The following is an 8,810-nucleotide window of genomic DNA, read 5'->3' as shown; positions in this document are numbered from 1 at the left end:
AGAAGCGAGCTGTAAGGGGGGAGGGAGGTGGTGGGTGCTGAGGCGGCGGAGGGTTTCGTCAACCGGAAATAAATAAAGTTGGCACCCTCCTTCTCCTCCACCCCCTTTCATCCCTCGTTCTCGTGCCCTCCCTTTCCCCCTTTTTTTCTCCTTTGCTCATCTTCTGCAAATACTCAGCCGTGCCCTCGTTATGTCTTCCCTCCCTCCTTATTTCTGTCCATCCTTTCTTTCTCGCTTCATCATCAGTTCAGTGGACGCAAAGCACCTTGACTGTTGTTCTCATGGTGGACGCTGACAGAAACCCTGACCAGAGATCTGGAATGAGACGGTCTCAGTAAAGCCGTGCTGATGTTGTACACATGTCGTATGTTAGTGCTGCCAATCAGGGCCGTGTTTTCTTGGCTGGCGTTGCTGTACACTCTGGCCTTTACAGACAGGCTGCACTTGAAGTGTAAAGGTGTGTGTTAGTTAGATAGACAGATAGATAGATAGATAGATAGATAGATAGATAGATAGATAGATAGATAGATAGATAGATAGACAGACAGACAGACAGACAGACAGACAGACAGATAGATACTTTATTGATCCCGAAGGAAATTTAGCAGCCAGTAGCAGTTACACAACAAAGTAGAAACAAACAATACGTGTAGTACAATAAGAGAGCACAGTGAGGGATATTAAACTCTAAACTATAAAATTCTAAACTGAGACTTAAAAATATATACATAAATATATAAATACAAAAACTATACAAAGTGTGGAAGTAATCAGTCGTAGTGTCCAGTGTGTTTGGAATTAGTGTCCAGTGTGTTTGGAAAGATTAGGAAATAATTTTTTGGGATGTTTAATATAAAATTCTCATCGTCAACTAAATAGTTGCAAAAATACAATGCAATTGGTAAGGAAGATAAAGATTACCAGAAACAATAAATAATTCAACATTTAGACTGACACAAGCAAATCGTGGACATTTACAGTATACTGAGCTACACATATAGAAGAAGTATGTAAATGCATGTGTAACACAACATGCCATGCGTCTCTGCATTGAGTTCAATTTAATTCAATTAGCAGCACCACAAAGATGCCAATTATTATGGAGACACAGTGGCAATGAAAGCTCCCTTACATTACGAGGAAGAAACCTTAGGAGTAACCAAGACTCAGTCAGAGGAACCCAACCCCCTTGGGTCGACCCGCTCAGTACAAACAAATAACAGAACAAACAGAACAGAAAGATAATGTAGAGCTAGAGCTAATGTAACAGGTACTAATTTATGAATGTGAAAATGTGATGGGCACGTAATAAATAATGGGGAGCTAAAGCTGTGTGTGAGTGTGAGTGTGAGTACGTGTGATGGGTATATATGCAGAGTGTTAATGTTGATCAGTGCAGGGTTGTAGAGGTTCCTAAAGTTTTCTTGCAATAACGCATTCCTTGCAGCTTGAATGTTTTTTACACAGTTGCTGCAGATATTCTGGTAGTGATGAAGTGATGACAGCACATCCAAAAGCATCCACACTTTTTTTAATCAGGCATAGGACTGACAATGCCTGGTCCTGATGGTCATGATGTAGTATCTATGTCTTCATGAAAAGCTTTTCTGTAAAAAAGACCAAAGGTAATCTGGCATTGTACAAAACTGCACCCCACACCATGTCACGAGGCCTTCTGGACATGTGACATGTGACAACAAACTGTTAATCGTGTTGAGAAAAGCATCCACACATTTTAAACAGGCATAGGTCTGACAATGTGATTGGTCATGGTATAGAACCTATGTCTCAAAGAAAGCTTTTGATAAGGCAGCAGTATGCGGGCGAGTATTGTTTTATTGGAACAGTGCACATGAGTGTGCATTTAGAAAAGGTAGGGTCAATGTTGGGCTGTCAAAATGCCTGTAATAAACACCAAAGTTGAGCTGGTATTGTACAAAATTGCACCACACTTCATGACACCAGGTCTTCTGGATGTGTGACATTTGACAGCAAACTGTTGATCTACTGAACTGTTTTCACCACGGTGCCTCCACACATGGATTTGCTTTGTCACTTGATAGATCAATAGTGTCACGTGTTACAAAAAACATAATCCTTAAAGGACCAATATGTAACAAATTTTCAGTAGTAAATAATACAATGATCAGGATGTATCATCAGATATTAAGGAAACACGTTGAGTAAAAGCACTAGCAGCTCTTGTCAGCAGGGATTCATCCTGTACGTTCCTATTTTAAGTGTGCATTCGGTCCCGGAGTTTGTGTCAGTTTTGTCCTCTGACTCCGCCTGCTGCTTGTTCCCCAACACTAACTCCACCCCCGAGGTTGCCAGCACGTACAAAAATGCTCAGTGAACAAAGAAGGAATATAACAAGAGTGAATATTGGCAGTGAGTTTGAAAGAGTTTGGAGACTTAGTGCTCAAATAGACTACAAGACCAACCCAGAGCTAGCTAATTCAGTCAGGTACTTTCGCAGAGCTCTCGCGAAGCTCTCGTGGTCCGGCACATCGCGGAGCTTTAGCTCTCCCTCATGTAATATACAGTCAATATAACGCTAGATATGCGTTTTAGAAGAGTTTAGAATTGCTATATTTCTCCTCTCGCTCGTACTCTCCGACTCTCCTACTAGTCTAAACTTTGTGTAGATTCAGCCTCCTGAATTTGGCAACCCAAATAAGCTTCATGGCTGGGAAGGGGTGGGCGGGGCAGACTACTCTCTGTGATGTTTTGAAATTGGACTGCTGTAGCCATTTCACACGCTCGCTCTCAGTTCCTACAGAATGTACCTTTAATGGTCTTTAAAAAAGGGGTTCTGCTGCTAACATCACAAACATAATTTAGAGATCTTGTGGAATCCTGTGGACCCTGTGGACAAGGGGGACCTACTCAATTGCAGACTTTGTCTAAGTCTAAGCAGGATTATTCAGTGGAAAGAAGCACGTCATAGCAGTTGTCAGTACTACCTTGGCAATAACGTCAAAATTCTTGTTGTGATGTTTGTGCTCTCACTCAAGCACTCAAACCTTTCAGGTGTTTAAACCATTTTCAAAGGAGGACACTTAAGCGGAGAAAAGCGGTAAGCGGTAAAGCTAAATACACTCCGAGGATTAGCTCATAACTGCTTTGCAGGGATTTTTCTTCTGCTTAACTGAAAAGTATGATCCTGCTTAATTGAAAATCACACATTACTTGGAAAAGAACAGGCAATGAAAAGCAGAATTTCATTTCCCCTCTTGATCATACAGTCTTATATAATCTAGTGAATATTAGCAAGACTTTCTTGAGGGTGTAGAAGAGCAGTGCTAAACTGTGCAGTTAATAGTGGTACACTGTATGTCGATATCAGTGAATGCATTTAGCTAATTTCAGTTACCACAATGTTAGTCACAAATCATATTCACCAGAGCCCAGAGCATCTGCAAACTAGTAAATATATGGTCTAGATCTGACAAAGGCTCTGACAGATTCGTTTACCAGTCAGGATAATATTAAATAGTACATGAAACATAAAAAAACTTCATGAAAAATAAAAAAAAAACTTCATTTCAGTAATTTAGTTCAATATGTGAAACTCATATATTATATAGATGTATTACACAAAGAGTGATCTATTTTAAGCATTTTTTTTATTGTTAATGATTGTGGCTTACTGCCAATGAAAACCTAATAGTCAGTATCTCAGAAAATAAGAATATTAAATAAGACCAATTGGTACTTTTCGCAGTGCGGGAAGTGTGCCAAGTCCTGCTGGAAAATGAAATCTGCATTTCCATAAAAGTTGTCAGAAGAAGAAAGCATGAAGTGCTGTAAGATTTTTTGGAAAAAACGCTGCCCTGACTTTGGAATTGATGTAACACAGTGGATCAACACCAGCAGATGACATGTCTCTCCAAACCATCACTGATTGTAAAAACTTCACACTAGACCTCAAGCAGCTTTGACTGTGTTTCTCTCCACTCTTCTTCCAGACTCTGGTCCCTTGATTTCCAAATAAAATGCAAAATTTACTGATGGTAATAATGGTTTATACAGCTACAGTATATAAAATATGTGTTTCACGTTATTCTGTAATATCATTGATGATTATATGCAGGCAATAGTGGTCTGGCAAACCTAGGCTAAACCATTCCTGTTTATTACTCTTGTTTTAGGAAGAAACAGTAATTAAGCAGGTATCTCAGTATTGTGTTCAATTAGTGTGTCTATTTGTACAATCATTTAATCACTGCAACGATGCACACATGGTCAGACTGCAAGTCTAGACCCACAGCGATTGTTGTCCTTCAACCACAATCAGCAGAGACACCAGACCCCTCATAAACCCGAGTTTAGTGGGCCGAGCTTTATCACATGATTTTAGCCCTCAGATGAACCCATTTGCCCCATCAAAAACCTACTGTGACTTCAGCGAGCCACTTTACTGGTCTCTTTCTCTTCCCCCTCTCTCTTGCTTTTACTCCAGTATTTTGGCGTGTGACAGGCTCTTTGGTTTTCTGAGCTAATCCAATAAAATATGCAAATGGAGCGTCAGGATAGTGACAAAGAGCAGTGAAGGGAAAACACGGTGTATATGGTGTGACACACTCGTGTATGTGTGTGTGCGTGTGTGCGTGACTGTGTAAGTGAGTGAGTGTGTGCGCGCGTGTAAGACCCTCACACGCAGCTCAACGGGCCTCCAGACCCAATGAGCGTGTGCCCCACGTTCGCACATGAGTGATGCGTAATCTGTGTTAGCATGTCAGTTCTTTGGAGTGTGAAGGTAGTGTGTTTGTGCGTGAAGGCCAAACACTGTATTTTAGTGTAATTTTCCATTTAAAAATCGTTTTTTATACACTGCCTGACCAAAAAAAAAGGTCACACACACTAATATTTTGTTGGGCCGCCTTAAGCTATGATTCCGGTACTAATTTTTACCAAGATCTTGCAGCATTGATGATGGTAGAGTCTGACCACTGCACAGAGCCTTCTCCAACACATCCTAAAGATTCTCAATGAGGTTAAGGTCTGGGGGGTAAGGATTGTTTCCCATTACTGTTAGATTAAAGGTTGACAAGTGTTTGTGACAGACGTGTTTTGAACATTTATGGAAATACTGAACAGATCGCACAGCGTATTGGTTCAACACAGGATGCAGCATTTAATTTCCAAATGCCGATTCCCATTTCTGTATTTTTGTACAAAACAACCTATAGAATCTGCTGAATAAATGTGAGGTAACAATTTGCACTTAGTTTATTTGGGTAAATTTCACCTCATATATTAAGTAAAGATTACCTAAATGTATTAGTTATAGCCCTATCCAGACGGGTTACGTTTCTTCAGGGGGTCCTGGTGTAATTTTCTCTTTTATGGGGGGGTCCTCTGTGATTTTATTCCCGTCCGGAATGACCATGAACATGTTTTATTCAGATGTCCTCTGAGGTAATGACAGGCTAAATTAACATTTTTTTTTCGCTGAAATCTGTGGTCCTTCGGTAATTTTATTTCCATCTGGACTCTCTCTGAGTTTCGTCACCTCACGATAACTCTGGCTTTTAGTCACAATTTTCATGCATCTTGGCATGTTCTCCTCCACCAGTCTTACACACTGCTTTTGGATAACTCTGTGCCAGTCCTGGTGCTACCATGTAAGCAGTTCATCATGGTTTGATGGCTTGTGACCATCCATCTTCCTCTTGATTATATTCCAGAAGTTTTCGATTTGGTAAAATCAAAGAAACTCATTATTTTAAGTGGTCTCTTATTTTTTTCAGAGCTGCAAGTGTTGATAGAATTTACCTATTGTAATTTATTCCACTTGCTGACTAATATATTTGAGTATTTTTCAGACAATTTGCATTAGTTACATATCACCCTCCATATTCATTTTACAGTGTATTGCTAAGTGTCTGGTAGTTTCTCAGGGGTTTTTTCCTGACCCTAATAGCTTTTCCTTAATTAGCTGAGCACCCGTGTTACTGCTAATGACGCTGATACAAGAGCTGCTGCAAACATAGACATATCAGAATGGCACTTGAAGCTAGCTCATTAAGATATAGAGGTAATTAAAGTCATTTTTTTCAATCACGCCTGAGTGGGCGGAGCCCTGATTTATATAAAGAACCGGGATCTATCAAAGTCTGCTCTTCACAGTCTGATGTTTGTAGAAGTGTATCATGTCACAAAGAAATCAGATTTCTGTGGAGCTCAGAAGAAAGAGTTGACTCATCTGACTGAAAAGACTTAAAAAAACATTTCTAAAGAGTTTGGACTCCACCAATCCACAGTTTGTGTAAACATGGAAAGAAATTCAAGACCATTGTTATCCTCTCCAGGAGTGGACAACCAACCAAGATCGCTCAAAGAGAAAGGAGTGTAGTATTAGTCTGTGAGTCACAATAAAACCCAGGCTTCTACGTATTTACAAGTCTTTCTCGTATTGGCTACTGTTAATATTCTTTGAGTCCCACCAGGAGAACACTGAATAACAATGGTGTGCATGGCAGAGCTGTAAGGATAAAGCCTCTGCTCTCCACAACGAACATTGCTGCCTATTTGCAGCTTGCAGTATATCACATGGCCAAGCCAGGATATTTTTTTTGGTTTAAATGAGACTTGTTATCTTTGTAAAAAAGAAAACATTTCTTTCCAACATATATAAAAAACTTATCTCATCTGTGAAACATGGTGGGCTGTGCCTTGACAGCTTGCCACTACTGATGGAACAAGGAATTATGAATTTTAAGAGCAAAATATTAGAAAATCTATTTTGTAAGCTAATTGTACAGGAGTAATTCAGTTACAAGGTACTCACAGTTAATTCAGTAACAGTTACAAGTTGGTACAAGTTACTGCTTTAAAAGGGGATCAACAAAAAGCAAGAGTTCACATACTCATCGACTCGACATATTGGATAATTTTCCTCAATAAATAAATTAACAGGTCTCATATATATATATATATATATATATATATATATATATATATATATATATATATATATATATATATATATATATATTTCTCTCATTTGTTATATTTGGTTCTCATTTTTAGCACTTTTAGGACTTATATTAGCAGCAATGTTAAGAATTCTAAAGGGTTCATACATTTTCAAGCACAAATCTAAAGAGACTCAGACTGGAATCAGTAAGAAACTGAAAATGTGCAAAAATTAATGATCAAAATAAACAAATCTTATCTTTAGTGAGAGGTTAACTCACTGTAAGCTTTGTGTGGAGGTTGAATGTAAATGAAAGAGTTACTTTTTTGAATCAAAACAAAAATTATGGACTTAAAGGAGAAATCCGGTGTAAAAAACTTGCTTTTTGCCCAGCACTCTGTACAACGGATGTATCGAGGCATATTTTGCCCCGGTAAATCATTTTTTACATCGTAATTCAGGGTCAAAGTAGCTCCACACAGTTTATTAAAAGCCACTGTTTACATCCCATAGTGCTGCCATGACTGTACTGATAATGACAGGCATACAGACTCCGCATAGCTTGCCTCCCATCGCCCAGTGCATTTATTTATACTGAGGAAGGTGTTTAATACACCTATAATAATCACAGCTCACACAGTTTGGTTTGTTACGAACAGCAGAGACCTAGAATCGATTCAGGACACTGTCACACATTACAAATATGAGCTTTCATGCTGAAATACTTTGTATTATGTTCTTTAACAAAGACACAGACATATGGTATGGCATATTAATGATTATTATAAGTTACAATAATCTTAACAGTTAAGATAGCACAAATTAAAAAAGGTATAATTTAAAAATAAATGTATACAATTTAGTCAATACAATATCTATGCAGTTTTATTCCAAGGAAAACTTCAGTCTTCACATTAAAAGATTATTCTTCTTGAAATCATGTTATTGTTGCACAAGAGTTTGGTTTTCTTCTCTTTGTACAAGCCTATCAGTGCTTACACTATATGGATATAAGTATATTATGACACATCTCTTTCATTCAGTCCAATTGCCACAGGTGTATAAAATCAAGCACCTAGCCTTGCAGTCTGCTTTTACAGGCAATAGTGAAAGAATTGATGCTTCTAAAGAGCTCACCAAATTCCAGCATGGTGAAATTTCTTCCCGTTTAGCAACCACAGCAACTCACAAAGTGTCAGACCTTATAAAGTTGCACAAAGCCCCCCACATTCTGCTGATTCATTACCTGTTTCAAACCTTTAGTTGGAGCTTTTACAGCAAAGGGGGGACCGACTCCACATTAATGATTACAGATTTAGAATTGCGTGTCATTAAAGCTCCTGTAGGTGCAATGTGAGCTTTTGAGTTTTCTGTGGTAGCTTTTTCCATTCTGAAGTCCACGGCTTATTTGGACCACTGACCACCCAGCCTCCAGTTCCTCTCTTCCCCGCTGCTCTCCACAGTAAAGGTCATGAGTAACGGAGGTGGTGCGATGGCCAGCTGCGTAATTGTGTCCAGCGCAACGTCCAACCACAAAAAGCGCACACATGTCTTTGGGAGGCTTTTTGAAATTGCTATAGGTTATGTTCTCCCACCCCTCCCTCAGTCTCTTTTTCAGCCATTTTTTGGTGTCTCCACCCCTCTCTCATTCATCACCCCTTTTTTCCTGGCATTAAGTCTAGGCCTGACACTGACACTGACTCTGTGTGTCATCCTCTCTCTCTCTCTCTCTCTCTCTCTTTCTCTCTTTCTCTCTCTCTCTCTCTCTCTCTCTCTCCATCGCTCTGAGGACCAAAGTGCCTGCAGATGCATTTCTCTCCCCAGCCCACTCCCCCCTCCCTCTTCTCCTCTCTTTCGCCCTGTCTAACTCTCTTCATCTCTCTCT

Source organism: Astyanax mexicanus, chromosome 19 (genome assembly GCF_023375975.1).
Source record: "Astyanax mexicanus isolate ESR-SI-001 chromosome 19, AstMex3_surface, whole genome shotgun sequence".
Lineage (NCBI taxonomy): Eukaryota > Metazoa > Chordata > Actinopteri > Characiformes > Acestrorhamphidae > Astyanax > Astyanax mexicanus.
Note: the sequence above shows the minus strand (reverse complement) of the source record.